This window comes from Argiope bruennichi, chromosome 3 (genome assembly GCF_947563725.1).
Source record: "Argiope bruennichi chromosome 3, qqArgBrue1.1, whole genome shotgun sequence".
NCBI classification, from domain to species: domain Eukaryota; kingdom Metazoa; phylum Arthropoda; class Arachnida; order Araneae; family Araneidae; genus Argiope; species Argiope bruennichi.
The window spans coordinates 33,247,316-33,268,606 of record NC_079153.1 but is presented as its reverse complement, the minus strand read 5'-3'; the positions used below and the strand labels follow the sequence as shown (position 1 = coordinate 33,268,606).

Below are 21,291 nucleotides of genomic sequence, written 5' to 3'. Positions count from 1 at the left end.
GTTTCGAACAATATTGAAAAATTGTAAAAATAACCTAGTGCAGGGATTGTCGAAATTCTTTTTATCCTTTCTTTAAATTAATAAGATCTTATAGACAGACTATTAAACAGAATTAAGATTCATTTGAAATCATAATATTCCTCCATAATATTTTATGAAGTCATTTATATTTGACCAGTATAAATACGTTTCACTAAAAAAAATTTATATAGAACTGTTTTTGTCTACAAAAAGAATTTTTTTTGAAGATATCATTTTAAAGAACACTTTTACAGTTGATTTTATAAAAAAAAAAAAAAAAAAAAAAAAAAAAAACGAAGACTACAAAAATTACTATTGTAGTGGCGGGAAACTTTTCTAAACCTTATTTGGATTGTTTTGTTATTTTTCATAGTTTGCGATAAGAATTTAGAAAAAAATATAGTGCATTAAGGTCCATTGTTTAAAAAGAACACTATTTTGATTAAAAAAAATGATAAGAAATATTTTTGTTGATGTACATTTCAAAAATGTCTTTTAGAATTTAGATTAAACAATTGCAATTTACCCCTGCTTATGAAAATGAAATTTGCCATTAAATATTAACAGATATTTTTTAGATATATCTATTTTATAGAGGATTTCACAAAATAAGTTTTATGAAAATTTTAACGCTGAAGTTTGTATATAAATAGAAAGGCGGAAATTTAATTTTTAAATTAAAGCTTATTTCAAGGAATGCAGTTTTTGCATGCAATAATATTATTTTTTTATTTAATTGATAATTATTTTAAATTTTACAATATAATTAATTTAATTGGGATATTAAAGGTTAAAAAACTTTATCTTGTTTTAAATGTTATTTAATTCATATTCTACAAGTTAGAGAAGTAAAACTTTAAAAATTAGCAATCAAAAAAGTCAACAGCATATTAGGCACCAGGACAGAACAAGGATTAGATTACATACGAAGTGCTTTTCTTTTTAAAGCATGCACTGCGTTATCTTTTCAGTCTTGAAAATTTGCAAACTTAGGTCTGCAAAACTTTTTCAGTTATTAACATTTTCCTAACCTTCGAAAAAACTTTTTGATAATATATGAAATATATTTCAGCGATGTAGAGAAAAAAAATTATGAGTATATGACAGTACTACTAGCAGTTCCAAAATAATTAGAATAATAAAAAAAAGAAAGGCATAAAGAGCATCAAATAATATGAAAGTAGAAATGGTAACAAGAGTATGAAAAATAATTTATAAAAGGTTTTTAAAATAACCCTTGAAATTTGAATCATTGATTTTCGTTGGCATGGAAACGTGCTTAATTAAAATCGATAACTCAGTATCCTTGACGCTATACACAAATAGTTGCAGGTTTTATTAATTTAATCTCTTTTTTTTAATATCTATAAAAAACAATATTTTTGAAAAATTCTTTACAGTTTATCAGAAAAAAATTGTAAAGTATTTATTTTTTGTATATCTCATGATGAAACTGAAATTTATCATATCATTTGAAATAGCCTGAATCTTAAAAATCCATCAGATTTAAAAATAATAAAAAAATAAATAAGTTTTATCTGTTGCTTTCTTACACAAAATAATATAGCATTATATATATATTTTAAAAAAGACGGTTTCTTTTATGCTGATATTTATTTAACCAAAGGAAAACTACATCCGTGACATTTATTCGGTTGACTTGTTTCAAATATATGTTTTGATTTTAAAATCTGTTTGGAATGATGGATGGGATTAATGTAATTCTTTAAAGAGACCATGTATTAGGACAAAAATATTGTTGAAATCCTTTTCGCTTGTATTAATAGGGGAAGATAATTTGCATTTTGTATTTCGAGGTCTGTCATGGACAAAAGATTTATTTGATGTATGGTGAATTAGTCGGATGTTAGAGAGTTTATTTTTTAAATAAGTTATGTAAATTTTTGGGAATAATCCAAGAAAATAATGTGCCAGTTTTTGATTGTTTTTTTCAGGATTTGTGAGCAAAACTATTCTGTAACATCCTCATAGGTGTTTGTATTTTTAAAAACGGTCAATAAGAATGAATTAAAAAAAGATTGCAAAATTATTTCTGTTGATGTAGATTTTAAGGTTATGTATTTTGTAAAATATTCGGGAATTCCAAGAAGAAACTAGAAGATTTCATAATTTAAAGAGATTACAATAATTGCTATAGCCTGGAAAAACCACGAAAGATATTTTTGATCCATAAATATATGATTATTAATGGACGTTTAAAGTCTTTGGTGTCATATGTTTTTTGACAGGATACTTTAAAAGTTTTCTTTCAATTAACTGATTTTAAATCAATTGTCCAATTAATAATGAAATTAACATTATTTTGAATAACTAATTAGTATTAAATCTTTTTAAATATATCATTAAATTAAATAACATATCCAAGTTTAAACTAATTCTGGAAATATATATGTAATATAATATAATATATATTCATTAAAAAAGAAATGAGTACAGAAACGAACGTTTTAACTTCTTTATTTTTTTAGTAATAAAATATAACTAAATTTTTTACCTTGTTATACGAATCATAATAAACATGAAATCGTCTGAATTGTTTATCTCACTTTCTCAAGCAAATACAAATGATACCATCGAAAATATTTCGCGATTGCATCCTTTTTTTTAGCAGAATAAGACTTGCATATCGATATCTTGAACTTCTCTGAATGGCAACCCTTCTATACGCAAAAAGCATTCCTTCCAAATTGCTCGAGTAGTTTAAAACAGAACAAAAACCGCGCGTTCTTATTTTCTTTCTCTTAACCGTCATGGCGCATGCGCCACAACTAGTTTCCGTTTATCAATTTGCTCTTGTTCAGTTAGTTGCACCTTTCTACAGTAAGCGGCAGAAAAGCGGTTCGCACATTTGTAAGATGAAGCGATATGTCTGAGAAAAAACTGGACTGCAAATGAAAGTGGTTTGTGTATATTTTGGATGGAGTTCACATTGAATTATTATTATTATTTTTGTGCGTGTGTACCCTGATTATAATGTTGAAAATTCGCAAGGATAACTAATATAAACAAGGTATGTTGTTAATGATATCATTTATGATGTAAAAGAATTGCTTGGTGAAAATAAAAATGATGATTTAAATTAAAATTGTATTTTATATTACATTATTTGTATCACTGCGCATTTGTAACGATGTTGTAACAAAGTTTTTTCGATTCTAACACCGAAAACTTAATTTTACGTATACAAAAAGTTATTATTGTAGATTTTTTTAATATGCGAATTAAACATTATATGTATTTAAATAAAAAAAGAATGTTATTATATACAATTTGTGATATATTAATATTTGTAGAAGTGTATGTATGATAATAAGTTTTTTAAAAAGAAAACTGTGTTTTAAACTGGTTATTAAAAGTTAACATTATTTTTACTTTATTTATCCAACATTGTTTATTGAATATATTTATTTAATATTACTTATGCTTAAATTATCTTCAGAAATAATTTATTAAACTTTTAGCTATTATATTGATTAATTAATGCTCAGTTTTTGAAATGTATGGAATGAATTTAATATAAGCATTTGCCGGCTTTATGAGGATAAAAGTTTTCCTCATGGTTGTCGTATTATCAGTTTGACAAAGAAGAATTTAACATATTGTAAAACAACAATTTTCAATAGAAAATATGAGAACATATAAAAGAGAAAGAAAGATAATAAGTTAATAATCATTTCTATCATCATTTAACTTTGAATATCATGCTTCGAACTTCTTTACAGTTTAAAGTAATTTTTTATTTTTAAAAGTATATATATTTTTCAAATTTTAAAAATAACTGTATGTAAAAAAAATTATGGAAACTATAAAGAATTGAAAAGTTTTCAATGTCGTTTTGTTCACAATAACTTTGTGCCAGCATTCCAACAATTATACTCAATATTCAGCCGAATATTTATCCTTTTCTTAATGTAGATATTTGTTTTTATCTCTACATATGTATCAGTAATTAAATTTAAAAATACTCTCTTCTTAAGATTCTATTTTAAATCATTAGTTTTTAAAATTGTATTTTTAATTTTTGTTCAAAGATGTAACATATTAGTAAGCAATGTTAATGTTAAAAGTTTCAAAAACATTACATTTAATAATGTTATATAATTTTTTTATTAGCACAAAAAATCATTCACATTTGCATAATATAAAACTGTTGCATTCAAGAATAATATAGTAAAAATTAAATTTAATAGCGTAATGTAGTAAAGTGTAATAACGTAATGTAGTAAAGTTGTGTAATAGCGTAATGTAGTAAAATTGAGTATAATAGCTTAATGTAGTAAAATTGAGTATAATAGTGTAATGTAGTAGTAGAGTGTAATAGCGTAATGTAATAAAATTGAGTATAATAGCTTAATGTAGTAAAATTGAGTATAATAGTGTAATGTAGTAGTAGAGTGTAATGTAGTAGTAGAGTGTAATGTAGTAGTAGAGTGTAATAGTGTAATGTAGTAGTAGAGTGTAATAGTGTAATGTAGTAGAGTGTAATAGTGTAATGTAGTAGAGTGTAATAGTGTAATGTAGTAGAGTGTAATAGTGTAATGTAGTAGAGTGTAATAGTGTAATGTAGTAGAGTGTAATAGTGTTATGTAGTAGTAGAGTGTAATAGTGTAATGTAGTAGAGTGTAATAGTGTAATGTAGTAGTAGAGTGTAATAGTGTAATGTAGTAGTAGAGTGTAATAGTGTAATGTAGTAGAGTGTAATAGTGTAATGTAGTAGAGTGTAATAGTGTAATGTAGTAGAGTGTAATAGTGTAATGTAGTAGAGTGTAATAGTGTAATATAGTAGTAGAGTGTAATAGTGTAATGTAGTAGTAGAGTGTAATAGTGTAATGTAGTAGTAGAGTGTAATAGTGTAATGTAGTAGTAGAGTGTAATAGTGTAATGTAGTAGAGTGCAATAGTGTAATGTAGTAGAGTGTAATAGTGTAATGTAGTAGAGTGTAATAGTGTAATGTAGTAGAGTGTAATAGTGTAATGTAGTAGAGTGTAATAGTGTAATGTAGTAGTAGAGTGTAATAGTGTAATGTAGTAGTAGAGTGTAATAGTGTAATGTAGTAGTAGAGTGTAATAGTGTAATGTAGTAGAGTGCAATAGTGTAATGTAGTAGAGTGTAATAGTGTAATGTAGTAGAGTGTAATAGTGTAATGTAGTAAAGTTGAGTGTAATAGCGTAATGCAGTAAAGTTGAGTGTAATAGCGTAATGCAGTAAAGTTGAGTGTAATAGCGTAATGCAGTAAAGTTGAGTGTAATAGCGTAATGTAGTAAAGTTGAGTGTAATAGCGTAATGCAGTAAAGTTGAGTGTAATAAGTGTAAAAGCGGAATCTTTTGTAATCAAATAGAGGACTTAACTTTTCGTTTTAGAGAAAACTTGAAACATTATATTTCCTATATTAACTCGAGATTTTTTTTTTTTTTTTGCATCTTTTCTTATTTTTTTTAGTCAGAGTTATATATGATAAAAGATATGAACTGCCAAAAATTGCTCTATTTTTTAAACTCAATTTTAATTTTGAGAATCCTTTTTAAATTAAATTTCTTACAGTTATTAAAAGAGTCGTTTAGAATTTCAAATATTATAAAGGAAAAAATAAGTATATGTGGAGCGTGTTTTAAATAACATGAGTAATATGCTGTTGATTCAGCGGAAGTTTTAGCAATAATCAGTTCATGCGTGATTCCTTTATTTAAAATGCGCTGCACAAATTTCAAGGAAAAGCAGGGTAGTCTCTTTCATGGAATAGTTAAAGGTGAGTAGAGAAATGAGAGTCCGATGGAAATATAGACATTGCTTGTCTAGTCAGATGTGTGTAGCGCAGCACGCGGTTCAAATTATATTAACTAAGGACTACAAAATTCCTCTTAATTACCAAGAAAAAAAATCACAATAGCCGATAAGAAGCAATTGTAGTTTCATGATCATAATTTTAAATATTCAGATAGAATCTTTAAAAAAGTTATAATTCAGTTTTCGAATCTTTTTGCAAACAAACTATCAAGTGCTGAGTTTAAACTATTAGTATAAGTTTTTTGTTTTATATTATACTAACATTCAGATTATTAAGATATATTATAGTAATTGCATTAAATTTGTTATTTAATTTTCATGAGGATATTCATACTTTCAATCCTTTTATTCGCTTTGAGAATACGTATTTTATTTGAACTATCAAACATGGAAATCATAACTTAAATAACAATTTTTCATGATAAAATATAAATTATTGCAATGTTATATCGTTACATCCAGCGGGAGATAGATAAGTACATTATTGAAATTGAATAAACATGAGATAATAATAATTCATTTGTAGTTAACAAAATGCAGAAATAAAGTGATTTCATTTTGAAATACTTATCTATACTTATAATAAAGCTCAATGTGTGTGTGTGTGTGTGTGTGTTGGCGCTCTACAGGCAAGGTCATTTGACATACAGCTACCAAATTTGGTACATGTATACCTTAGAGGTAGGGAATGTGCACCTGGGGTCCCTTTTTTTGAAATTTTAATTAGAATTTTAATTATTAATTAAAAACTAACTTTCCCGCCAAAAAAATCTTCCATTTTTCCCACCGCCAACTTTTCCGCCAAAAAAATCTTCCATTATCCCCAGCGCCAAACGAGAAAGGCTTCAGTTTTTTTTTTTCTCCCAACAGTAATGAGGCTAGGGTTAAAATTTTTCGGCGGATTATTTCAATCGGTTCTGCTTATTTTCTTAATGTTTGATGCATTTAAAATTAAACATTGTTAATGAATCAATCTTTCAGATTCATTCTGAAGTACTTTTGAATTAAAATAAAACAGAATAAAGGAAATTAAAAATTTCTAATCCGCATAGTGTTACCCCAACTGGCGTAGAAAAAAATCACGTATTTGCGTTACGTAACCGGCGAAGAAAATTCACGCATGCGCATTCTGTTCTGATTGTTGCCATGACAACGTTATCAATGGATGATTTAAATTATTTTTGGGTTAGTTGCATGCTTTTGTAAGTAAATTGTATTTATGTTAGTTATATATTTTTTGTATATGCTTATAGTTTTAAGTACATCGTTTTTTAAGTAGTTTTTTTAAAACCTGTTTTCAACCGTTTATTTTAAACGATTCGTTTTATTTTCTTAGTGTTTGATGCATTTAAATTTAAACATTGTTAATTAATCGATCTGCTCATAATGAATCTAAGAAAATTTTGTTGACCAACTCTTGAGATATTACAAAAATTAAAAAAGATATTCTTTAGTGCCCATAAAGTTTAAACTCTGAGTGACTCTATTTTCAGTAATCAGATTATAAAAAAATGCTTTGTTTCAGTAAAAAATATTATTATATTAATTGAAGATAAATTCTTTCCACTTTAATTTAAAGCATAAATTCTACCGTTTTCAACCGTTTATTTTAAACGATTCGTTTTATTTTCTTTGTGTTTGATGCATTTAAATTTAAACATTGTTAATGAATCGATCTGCTCATAATGAATCTAAGAAAATTTTGTTGACCAACTCTTGAGATATTACATAAATTAAAAAAGATATTCTTTAGTGCCCATAAAGTTTAAACGCTGAGTGACTCTATTTTCAGTAATCAGATTATAAAAAAATGCTTTGTTTCAGTAAAAAATATTATTATATTAATTGAAGATAAATTCTTTCCACTTTAATTTAAAGCATAAATTCTACGGGTGCTAACAGAAAATGAGAGAGATACATATTACGTTATGACTGAAGGCCTTTTTAATATTATGAATGAATTATATGATAATCAAAATTTGAAGTTTTAAAATATTTTGATGAAGAAGCTATTAAAGTAGAAATTGCATAAAATATTTAATTATTAAAATTTTAACGAACATTAAGATTGGCGAACCGGCTGGTCGCCAAAGGCGGCTAGTTAAATATAAAACAGCGTAATGTACAAATGAAAAACTTTATTTTTGCTCACTATTCGTCTTCTATCTCATTCATTACAGTAGACTGAGATATTTTATCTATTTCACAAGGATTTAACTAAAGAAGAAATAATTCTGTTCTCATAAAATGAACAAGTACTTGGTTTGTTTAGGAAATTTCTTTTTATCTTTAAAAATTAAGCGTTAATAAAATTTTAAATATGCATATAACAATTGTATGAAATTTTTATTCTGTGTTATTTTATATTCTTTATCTTTCTACTTCTGTGACATTTAAGACTCATATAAAAATCACGTAGTTCTCTATATAAGTTATTTATTATTTAAAAGGAATGAATCACTCTGTCTCTGTTTGTTAGGGAGATTTATTTTTTTTAGTCTTTAAAAATGTTTATAAAATGGATTTTATATATATTCAATGCTTTTATATAATATGCTTTTTACTTATTATTTAATATTGTTTAACATTCCTTATCTACTTTTGTGTCTACTAAAGATTATAAAAGAACATTTAATATAAATTATTGCGCATGAAACTATTTTTAAATGTAGGTAAAATAATTTTTTATTTTCTTTATATCGATAATTGTTTTGTAATATTTATACATTTAATGCTTGTTCCTCGAGTTTACTGTCAATGAAAATGAAGTTTTGAATTCAACTTAACAAAGAATTATCCGATAATAATAATAAAATAAATAAAGGAATAAATAATTAAATGAATGAAATCTCTCACCCAGGTAATGTAAACAAATTTTTTCGAGTAATCATACTTGAGAAACGTCACTCCCTCCTTTCACACTAAACATCCTTTCAACTATTGCAAATATGAATAGTTTAATATCCTTTTAACGAGGAATTGAAAGGTAGAATCAAATTTTGAAAATGCTAACAGCAGTTTTATGAGTCAATGATAGAAATTCCTTGTGAAGGTGAACCGGTGAAATGTAATGTATTTTTCCTAAACCATAACGAGAAACATAGCTTTAAACTTATTTGCGTAATATATTTCTACAATAGTGGGTGGTTCTGATTCATTAACTCTTTTAGAACCGCTCTTGATAATACATTTAACCTTAAAAATTCTTTTCAGTAGCTCTTTTCAGCATTCAAATAAATAAAAAACATTTTTCTGATGGTTGCAAAATAAATCCAATTAATTTAAATAAAATAATCCAATTAATTGTTTATTTGTAATGATTGAAAGAGAAGAATGCGTAATATTAAGATATGATTTCATCATATAAATATCAATTTTATTCTTTCACTTAATTTCATGGTTAATTTCACTTGTGTTATATTATATGATATGTTGTTGTTTCTAATGGCACTTGTCATAGACAAGTCCACTGACTTTAGAAGTCAGTGATTTTAAGCCAAGGGTGCGTCGCTTGTTTTTTCATTAGAGCCAAGAGTACGACTTAGCTATATATACACGTCACAACCCTTTTTACGAGGCGGTGCTTCATTCATGCATTTCATTCACAGATCGTCATTTAGACCTGAATCAGAGAACGATCACCGCTGATCCATTACCCCCAGCGATATTACTCTCGACATGGAGCGCTTTGTGATCACGGCAGACTTATACGTGCGCCAAACACCACACACACGGAGAGTCTTCGGTCTGTTTGACTCGAACTCACAACCCAAGGGACGCGAATCCAACGCCCTACCAACGTGGCTCCGGCCCTTATATGATATTGTAGTAATAAGCAATCGCTGGAGCCTCAAAAAGATACAGAAAAGGTCATAGAACGTAATTTTCATCAAACATTTCGTCTGAAGACATAGTCTGCACATGCATTGTTTTTCAGTCACTGTTACATTATTAGCAACTACACGATTTTTCTGTTGAGCTTAACTGTTTAAACTTAAAAAAGTTTTATAGAAGTAGGAATTTCGAAAGTGCATTCTTCATTTCAATGTATTATATATTATTATATTTCAATATATTATAGATTGGATCTGTAAGCAACGTTCATAATAAGACTTCTATCAAAATAACGAAAATTTAAATGACTGGAGAACTTACTAACAAATATTTTTATACTTCCTATTCAATTCAATAGTGTTTATATCCAAACAGATAATATTTCCTGCTTACGGATAAATTTATTTTTAGATAACTACTTTTGAGTAAAATGTATTATTCTTTGAGGAACAATAAATAAATTTGTTATTTCTGTTTCAATTACATTGTTGTTAATTTAGTTTCACATTCAACTTTCGTTCGATAATGTTTGTCATTAAAAAATAAACTTTAAACATTCAAAAAAATTAGTATTTAAAATGTGAAGATACAGTCGGTTATTTCTCTAAGAAATACTATATATTAAAGAGAATTTTCCACCAGGGGGCACTTCAGTTTTGAGGATGAGAAGCTTGATGGTTGGTTCTCACCACCCGGTTGAGCAGAAATGGTGTGGGGTCGGCTACCCCCTATGACGTGCTACCCACGGGAAGGGTTGCGCCGTTGCCGGCCCTTCGAGTTCGTTTCCTCCAATGCTGTCGCAGCGGTCCAGTCATTCATAATTTAACCGTGCGCCTGATGGGGGGGGGGGGTCGGAGTAGTCAAAGTATGATATTGAAAAAGATTTTTAATGGTTTTGCCAATAATTAGCCTTTATATAACGCAAAAATTGACCCCTTAATTTCACTCCAAATCAAAAGTAAAAAATTTTGGCCATTCGGGTGATACTTTTTGTTCATATCCAAAATAATAATAATTTAATCATATTTTCCTATTATTCTCTGAATTTATTTACATTTCTTTTTTATAAATGTATTTTGATTAGAGATGAAGAATTGCATAATGATTAAAAATAATGAGCGGTTTTTCCCCCTCATGAAGTTTTTTTTTTCTTCGTTTTTCATCGAAATTTTTCTGAGATATTGTGATGAAAGAGAATGAAGAATGCCTTTTTCAACAAATGTTTGTATAAAAAATATCAAAGAAAACCAATTAATTTAAATACAATAATAAGAGAATTACTGATACATTGGTTTTTAAGTAATCGGATTTTAGCGAGCCTGAAAAACTGGTTAGATAAGAAATCCTTTCAGTCTCTTTCTATGTCGTCATAAAATAAAAACAGTTGTAATACATTTAGGTATGTCACAATGGCGTCATTTAATATGAGACAAACTCTGACACCTGTTCTTAGATGCTATCTTTAAGAAAATTACACGGTGTTATTTCGTTTTCATTAATTGACCCTCATTTACAATGAAGAAAATTAGCATAAAACGCCTATTAATATTAATCGATTCTAGAAATGTATTATGTTTCATAAGAGTCCTTTTAATTGACATCTTAAATTAACGATTTTTTTTCACAAAATTATAGGGTAGAAAACTTCACAATTCATTTATTTAGATGGAAAAAACACTATTCCCTTCTGGTTTCAAATTTCCCTTTAATTTTCTTAATTTTAAAATGCCGAAATATCATGAGAAATTTCTTTTACTGTCTTACAAGTCTCTCATATATCAATAATAATAAGATAAATAAAGTAGAGATACGATAATGAGATAAATAAAAATCATTCAATCTTTAGATAAATTAGAAAAGTGTCATTTATAGTATAGAAGAAAAAAAAATAATTTTTATTAAATAAAATAAATCGTTTTTACTCAAAATAAAAATACCTCCTCAAGAATTGTGGCTGAAACTACTAACATTTTTAATTAATCTTCGATTCTCAAGGATATGAAATAATGTGATAAAGAATATAAATTTAAAATTTGGATTATTACTGAAATTTTTTGAATATTATTTTCTTATTGAAAACAATGAATAACACGAAGAAGAAAGAGAGAAAAAAAAAAAAGAGAAATTGAATCTAATTAAAGGAAAAATTTAAAGACAAAAATACGGTTTGAAACTGATAAGAATAGAAGTCATGATCAAAATTCTATTCTGAATTTTGATATTATCAGTATAATATTTATTCATGTTGCTAATGGTATTATATGAATGAAATAATCTTTTTTTCCAGCCTCTTTTTGATTTCTGTTATCTTTATTATTGCGAAAATTATTGAATTATAGTTAGTTTGTCTGAAATTCTTGCCAATGCCAATTTTGAGACATTTTGAACTCGTTAAAATGTATGTTATTTCGCATTTTTCGAGCAGAAATTCAACCAGCGCCCTAAATTTTTCACAGGCTTATCCAAATTATTCAAGAAACAAAATAATTTAACTTCAGTTTATGTTTGATTATAATTATTCAAACATAAATTGAAGTGTTGAAGTATAATTAAATTTAATTATTTTTTAGAATTGGATTATATAAGAAAACGTTATGAATCTATAACGTCTATTAACCATAATCGATCTCAATTTTCAATGTTATTATTCTTGATTGAAATAAAATCCATTCAACGTTTAGATTGGCATTCATTTTATACATAAGCAAAAAAGTAATTTTATTAATCTTTGAATATTCACTTAGCCTAATCTGCTCGGGATATTTACATAATTGGATTGAGATTTTTTTTATATTTAAGCTTAAATTTTGTATAAGTCGCTTTTAATAATGGATATGAAAGCAGTAATAATGGATATGAAAAAAAATTTTACTCTATGAAACTTATTATTAATTTAATAATTGACTTTTTCAGTTTTTTTTAATGAAAAGGAATGTCGACATTCGCGAATTTGTTGATGAAAAATGTATTTATTTTCCCACCAGACATTTTATTTTCGCAGTCGTAGGCATGCAGAATTCAGTTTAATTTCACATAAATCTTTAATAAAGGATATTTTAACTTAGAGTCTATAGTTTGAAATTTAATTGATTGGTTCAAACCTTGGTGTATTACATAATATATTTTATATTAAACTATGACAAATATTACAATATAAAAAATGAACAATTTTTTTTACCCATTTAGAGAGTTATATTGAAACGCTTGATTTACTGTAAAATAATTTTGTTCATTTTTTCTTAAGAGCATAAATGACCATATAATGGCTTCATGATGTTATTTTTCATCAAATAAAACTGAAATTAATTACACGTTAAAAATTATAATACTTTGCTAATAAATGGTAAAAAAAATGTACGATACAAATAAAAATCCAATGAAAACTAATCACTCTTTTTAAAGACGTTAGAAACTCTATCAGAAAGATTTTTTTCAAATAAAATTTTTATTTAAAACTATGTTGATCCTTCTGATGTAGATTTTATTTTTCTGTCCTTTCTACACTAACAACCAACAAGACCGTGATTAGAAAGAAATGCCAGTTTTGCAGTTCAAGTTCATTCTACTTCCGGATTGCTTGGATTAAAATATTTTTTCACTCTTTTTCTGTATCAGCTGTTAAAATTTCTATTGAGGTGAAACCTACCCAAAAATAAGATAAAATCAATCTAAGAATAAGAAGAAAAAAAATGTCTCAGGCGACCTTGATCTGGCAACGACCTCCTTTTCACACCCCGATGTGGAGCGAGCGCAACCGACCGAAGACACTGTCCGCAAAGCGAATCTCAGCTTAAACGATTTTGTCCGTTTAAGGACCTTAAACCGTTCAATTTTTTTCTTTTCTTATTTTGTTGCTCTTCTTCCTTTCTTATTTGGCCCCAGAGAATACTGCGATTAAAATTTATTTGGAACTTTCTAAAACATGGCCGAAGGGTCTGTCAGGTAAAATGCGTGTCACGTTTGCATTTGCTGTGATTTATCCTTTGTGAAAAGGCATGTCAATGTTAAATAGGTGTGAGGAGGTAATTCCTTCGAGAAATGAAACGAAATTTAGATTTCCAGCTAATGGATAGTCCTCTTTTCAGTCACTTATTCACAGCGTGAACTCAGTGACTCACTTTCCTTTGTGAGATTAATTGGGTTGTGATTGAAGTGAAAAACTCAAGAATTGGTTACAGAAATTAATTCATCACATATCAAAATGACATCACTCTTTAAGATTTTCTACGATGTATTAGTTTTCTTTATATCAGAAAGACCAGTTTTTTTTTCTTTTGTAAAATCGTGTTTTTTTTGGTGGAAATGTTTAGATACGTATTACAAACTGATTACATATGAATAGTTTTCAATTTTCCTTGCATAAGAACTGGTCATTCAAATTTTAAAAAATCATGAATGCACAAGTTAACATGTTATTTGAAAAAATATGCTATATTACAGTATTCATTTTGCTTTTTATCAATCCTTACTTATATTTTTGAACTTACTTTCACTTTTACCACGGTGAAATCGGGTCCCAGATGGCGCTGTATGATATTGTCAGCATGAGAACAAGTAGAAAAGGGCTTTCATAGTTAATTATAAAAAAAATATGTATTTTTTTTGTGTCTGTACGTGAAATTGCTTTTTTTCAGTAAATACATCTATATAGATAAAAAGAAAAACCTTATCTGAATATAAAATTTGATCCAAATCATTAGAGCCCTTTCCGAGATACACTAAACCTAATATAATATAATATATAAGAATTACTCGTTTCAAGTTATAAGATTAGGTTAATATCTCTATCAGTCTTTATATTATAGAAATGACAGACATTGTGAAGGATTGGAAACTTCCTTGCTTCAGAATTTTAAAGAATGATTCAAATATATTTACAGCACTGTCTTTTAAATAATAAATTTTAATATTTATAAAAATTTTAAAGTGTCAATGTCAGAATTAAAATTTAATATAAAAATGATTTCCCGACAGCATTTAGATAATGTGAATGATAACATTAAGTGGAATCGCATAGAAAGATAAAACTAGACGAAAACCGTAAATTCCCACTGGATCTTTTTGTTTCAGTTTTCAGCATTATTAACCAATTAACTGTTTTTGACGAGTATACTCGTCATGGAAACAGTCTAACTTTTTGTATTATGACGAGTTTATTCGTCAGGAGTAGAAGTAGTGGCAATTTGCAGTTCGAATTAAAATTATAGTAATTTGCAGTTTGAATTAAAATTATAGTAAAAACTCAAACATATTCTTAAATATCAAGATGTTTAAGATATTTTGAGACCAAATCGAAATCAACGGGGCAGATAAAAGATTATTATGCGTTGTACCATACTTTGCTCAATACCATTCTCTAAAAGCGAATTAAAACAATAAATTATTTTTTTAATGTTTATTTTCATTCACATCCAAAAAATGTGTGTTAGTTTAGGTAAATATATAAATGTGATTATTGAAATAAAAAATAAGTCATTTTATTACAACATAATTTCATATTACACATACTCTGTGTTTGACGAGTATACTCGTCATCGCTCAGTTTTTGCGGCAGAATTTAATTGCGCATTTTCTGAAGAAATCGAAACAATTAATTGGTTAAGCAAAAATAACGCATTCTTGGGAATGTTTTTCTCTTAAAATATTTCACTAAAATTTACTATATAGCCTCTTTATTTGATTTTAGTGCCAAATTTAAAATCGCGGCAAACCTTTAAAGTGTAAATGTAATCACGAAAGTATTTTAAATATTAATATACAGTATTGTTTTGTTGACTAGTCAAGGACATTTCATTAGATTTATTTTTAACAAAAAAATATGTTTCGTATTTTAATATCCAACTTTGTACTATGACATGCTCACTTTTCACTTAGATCCAAATGGACATTTGATGCATTAGAATATAAATTCCATTTTCTGTTTTCTTGAATTATTTGGATAAATTTTCGTATTGCCATAAGTCAATCGTTCCAAAGACCATCGGGTTTAAAAATAAGAGGACATCTGATGATTCAATTTTATCAAAATCAGTAGTTTGATAAAGCATAAAAATATATCCTTCAGATTGAAATATTTTTTATTTCGTCGATATAAAAGATTTTGGAATAAAAATTCGCACATTAAATCTTTACTATGAAAGGAAAAAATAATATTTTATTATTATTTATTTACTCGCACTCTAGAATTGTCTTCGCAATATCTTTAAATTGCACGAATTTGATGATTTGATTTTTTTATGATTAATTTTAATTTAATTTGATAATTGAATTTGATTTTTTTGTTTCATCCCGCATTTTTATATTGTTTATAACTAAAAATTTCGATAACAAACGATTACATTTCACTATAAGCAAACAACGAATAGTTTAAAAATAAATAATAAAAAAATATGTCGTCTGCTATAAGTTGTTATTGCAATGTTTGATTTATTTTATCTTATTTACATTGTAATCTATTCTTCGTCCACAATGAAGGTGGTGTTTATCACATATGGAAACATATCAGTTATTGTTGTTTTGAAATTTTAATTATTTGATGAACCGATTCACTAATTAATGATAACAGAGGAAAACCCCGATGTTACGACTTTTTCATTAATAATTGTTAGCATTTCCTTATTAATTTTAAAAATTAATAAAGCATAAATTATTACGCAGGCAGTAAAATTTATTTATGAATTCATGCAATAAAATAAAATCCCCATTTTTGGTCTTGACACAAATCTTCCTCGTATAAATTTAAATTTTTTTCCAAAGTAAGTCGTAAATACCTGTTTAATATTCTCCTCAAGTCATCCCCTCAGCTGCTCTCAAATAGAAGGGAAAAAACCGTTACAATTATTTTTTCTTTCTTAGCTTGAATGGAGTGTAATCCCGGTGCTTCTTTTTGCGCATACGTTAGGTAACATTCCGTCTATGGGCGTCCTTGTCATTGCTTTTTAGTTTTTGACCCAACCTTGAGACTTCATCGGTGTAATGGAAGGTCACTCTTCCTGGATCCACATGCTTCCTAATGGATCGAGACGCTTAATTTCTGTTATATATAATCATTTCTTAATTTCATTCAAAACATCAAACGCATTTTGCAACAACGTGATATCTTTGACTTTGTTTTCGATTATTGCTGTCAGATTGATGAAATAAGGAAAGAATTTAGATCATTTTGACGTATATCAATAGAATTTTTTTTGAAAATACTCCACCTTACCTTGATGATATAAGGATGTAAGATACAACAATCACTAGACTTAGTAATTAATAGTGGCAATGATATTTCTTCTGGCAATTAATTTGCTTAAATTAGAAATATATGTTGTTGTTTCTTATGGCACTTGCCATGGACAAGCCCGCTGTTCGAAGACAGCCGTTTTAAGCCTGAGGGAGAGCGCCTCTTGTTTCTATAGTAGCTCCATCTAGGGCCAAGAGAACGACTTAGCTATACACACGTCACATCCCTTTTTACGGGGCGGACTTCATTCACTCAACCACAGATCGTAATTTAGACCTGAATCAGAGAACGATCATCCCAGATCCAGTACCCCCAGAGGTATTACTCTCGACATGGAGGACTTTGTGGCCACGACCGATTTAACGCGCGTCAGCCACCAAGCACGCGGGGAATCTTTGGCCGGCGGGGTTCGAACTCGCAACCTAAGGGAAACGATATTAACCCTTTCTACGGCCATGGGAAGTATGCTTCTCACAAAATTCATCAATCTTTGTTTGAAATTATGTAGGATGGCATAAATTCTTCCAAAATTTTTAATAAAACAGAAACGTAGACGCTTCCGTTCCTTATCTCAAACAAAATGGTTTGTTTTGATTTGTTACTTCATTCATTAATTACATTTATCCAATAAGCTAAATGAATCAGTTTCCTTAAGCCAATCTTAATCCCAAAAATATTTTAATATATCATGGCTAGAAAAAAAACGGCCCTTTACAGGGTTAAATAAATTGACATGCTTGATAGCAAAGTAAAACAGAAATTATTCTAGCTTCTTTTGTTAAGTGTTTTTAATTAACTTATACGGGTAAATAAGGAATCCTTATCATCTTGTTCTCAAAATCAAATTTAGTATTTATAGGATTATTTACAACTTACGGGGCATTCCATTTAGGCTCAAAATAATTTATTTCCATTTGATTATTTCGCCAAGAAATATTAATGGAAAAAATGAGAGATATGATTGCAGCCATATTCCCATCACAGCAATGTCTCGTGTTTGGTTCATTTTTTGCGGTGATGGATATTACCTTTCCAGTAACTTCAAAAATATTTTTTATATTATCATTCATGGGTGTCTTTCATTAAGGGAAATTTGAGATATGATTAGTGAGACTGATATTCAAACTAAAGGAAACTATAAAGGCTTTGATCATATCATTTGTTTATTGTTACAGTATTAAATTGAAAGGCTGATCGATATTCACAAATTATATCTATTTTTTTATTCGGTTTCTTCGTTTTATTAATGTAAAAAAAACTTTCATTTCCTGTTAAAACTGTTTATAAAACAATAATTAAGAACTTTAATGAGAACTAAAAATTCCTGTAATTTTATTTATGTGTGAGTCGTTGCGTATCCATGAACTTGGTTTTATTTTAATTCCTTTATTATCTAAAATTAGAATATCCATTCTTAAAACCTTTATTTAGTTTCAAAATGGAACGATAATCTTCAATATTATCTTTATATCTTGTCATTTGTATAGTTATTATGCATGTATTAGTATTTCTTGTATAGTATTAATTATTTTTATATTGTTTCCTACTCTTCTTTCCTATTTTAATTTTATGCTGATAAATTATTTATGGATTCAGAAAAACGTTCTTGAATTCATAATATTTTCTACATTTCATTGAAACAAGATACTACATAACATACATTGTTACATAACTACATAGACTTAAAAGCAATTCATCATAGTTTTTTTTTCTTGTTAGAACGAAAAGCAGTTTCTGAAGCAGAGATTATTGATTCACAATATTTTTTCAAATTATTCATTTGATTGTAAGAGAGAGAACAATTTTTTCATGCTTGAGATAGTAATATTAGTTATTACAATTAAGGATTTCATAGCTATCATCATCAATTTTACCATTAGGCTGTCACTTAGAGATATCCCATCAATGGGGAGTTTCTGTCCATTAGACAAAACTGCCATGGTCTTGAAGACAAGATAATTTCAAGGGTTCTTATAACTGAAACCAATCACTTAATTTCCTTTAACCGAAATCTAATCCTCCAAATAAAATGGTTACCAATAACGAATGAATAATGATTGGTTTGAATAATTCTAAAACATTCTATTAAACCTATTTTATTTCAATGCAATTACCAATTGCAAAATATTTCCAACATATAATTAAATGGAATTGTTCTCTATATATATGCACTAACTAAACATAATCATTAAAACTAGTCATTAAACTAACATTCTATTAAAACTATTTTATTTCAATGCAATTACCAATTGCAAAATATTTTCAACATATAATTAAATAGAATTGTTCCCTATATATATATATATATGCACTAACTAAACATAATCAAGTGATAGCAAGCAATGATCCTTTTCATTTGAAGCTAAGGAAAAGGATAATTATTTTATAAAAAAAAATCTCATCGTTTTTAATCTAGAACTAAAATTAGCAACATTTGGCAATAAATAATTTATAATCGCCTTTGTGGTTTTTAAGCAAGAAGCAGAGTTTTGCCTTGTTTGCATTTGGGCCATCATAAGTTATGCCAGAATGCTTGACTGATTCTGATAAAATGATGTATTAGTCTGTCTCCTTTTTTTTTTTTTTTTTTTTCATTTTTTTTCGGATTAAAGTTTTAATGTGGTTTAGAAAAAGCTTCCTCAAGCCATTCAAATAAATCTGTACTTCTCAGTAAAATACTTATTTACAATATCCTGGTAAAATTTGGTATTCATTTTTTGAAAAAAAATTAGGTTAAGAATACATGAAATAATGAGCTAAAAATTTAAAATGGATTGAAACAGATGTAAATTTCAATTTTTAATGATTCATAAATTCTACAATTTAAGACTATTACCAGCAACAATAGTATGCTTTTAGCCTTAAAATGGTAAATTGTCATTAAATCCTTTAACATGTACGCTGACATAGTTTACGTCTGAGATTTGGATCCTCTGTTTAATTAGACAACCCTCATCTTTGCAATATTTTAACGCAGTAAAGAAGGATCCACCTAATTAGATAATCGATGTGAATTGGAAACGAGTCAGTTGTCATATTTTTAACTCTTTCATTATTAAGATCATTTGAGTTCAGGTCCCTTATAATACAGTATTGCCCAATGTTTTTCTTTCAAAAATTAGAAAATCCCTTCCCTTTTAAAACTACAATGATACCCCGTGTTCTTAGAGTGGTTGGTATACAAAAGAGGACCCAGGCTTATCCAATGGCTATTAAATAAATGTATGCTCAGATATCCTTTGAGAGTTCTCAGAAAATTTGTTTGTCCCCCAAACCTATCTGGCCGAGCATCTCTAACGAACAAAACACACGCTGCGGGTAAAAAACAGTTACAGTTGATGAAAAAGGAAGGGAATTTCGTAGTGATATCCAGGTGTCTTGGGATCTTGAGGTAGTTTCGTTGAATGGACGTTTGGGGCCTTTAAATATTGAAAGATTTAATCGCTCATTGGTCTGAATATAATACCTTGAATTGTCTCACTTTTAAAATTAATGAAGAGCTATTTTTAATTTTAATTCTATTTAGCCTCTAAAAAACTCTTTTTTCCACTTTTTACTGCATATAAGACGTGGCGAACATAATTCGAAGAATGCGATAAATTATGACGTTGGGAAATTAATAATAGTATTTATAAAATATGTAATTCAAGTTTCAAAATCTATTTCTTTTACTGAAAACATATTTAAAATTTAAGTGTTTTATTGTTTCTGTTTTTTGCCTTTTTGGATTGTTGAACTTCACATTTCTATCTTGTCCCTCAATTAGTATTCCAGGTTGAACGATGAGTTTCCTGAACGTTTCGGTATCAAAAAATATCTGGTCACTTTGAGAATGGTCAAAGCGATTTTCTAAAGATATATGGTGCTGTATTCTCAAGGTTTTTACTTTTATGAAACGTCAATTATTTTATATAATGTTGTTGAACATGATATTCGCGTCTAAATTTCAAGAAAAAAAAATAGGAGCTGCAAGGTTTTTATCTCAATTATAAGAAATGCATGAGTCACGACTTGAAAATAGTATTAGAAATCTTCTCAATTAACCGTTATTTAATGCCAGTCATCTCGAAGTAAACATTTCTTAGAAAATTATTATAAAGAAAGTATTACTTTTTGCATATAATAAAAAGATCTGAAAGTAGTTTATTTAACCTTAAGTGTTTATTAAGAATAGACAAGAGATACCCTTGGATAGCAGTTCATAAGTGACTAATGAAATCACGATTTTTAATTTTTCTTGTCTTATTTAAAAGTTAATTAATTTTCTCCACAAAATGAATTTATTTTCAGCTTCCGCTTTTGATTTGTTAAAGTGAAGGTTGCAGTTAGATCATATTTTTACCTAACATTCTATTTTTCGGATTTAAATAAAAAAAGTTAATTGTTTTATTATCCATTTTAG

At 27.7% G+C, this 21,291-nt stretch overlaps 1 protein-coding gene across 4 annotated transcripts in view; it reads left to right on the top strand.

The window, feature by feature from the left end:
* The window catches only part of LOC129963471 (homeobox protein 10-like), a 334,134-nt gene that overhangs the window by 74,815 nt on the left and 238,028 nt on the right, over positions 1–21,291 (top strand). The window contains exon 1 of one of the 4 annotated variants that reach the window (XM_056077873.1): positions 2,865–3,052. The exons of the other annotated variants lie outside the window; for them this stretch is intronic. The gene's annotated coding sequence lies outside the window, so the exon portion shown is untranslated. Of the gene's footprint in view, positions 1–2,864; positions 3,053–21,291 lie in introns of those variants that run through there. 4 annotated transcript variants of the gene reach the window in all.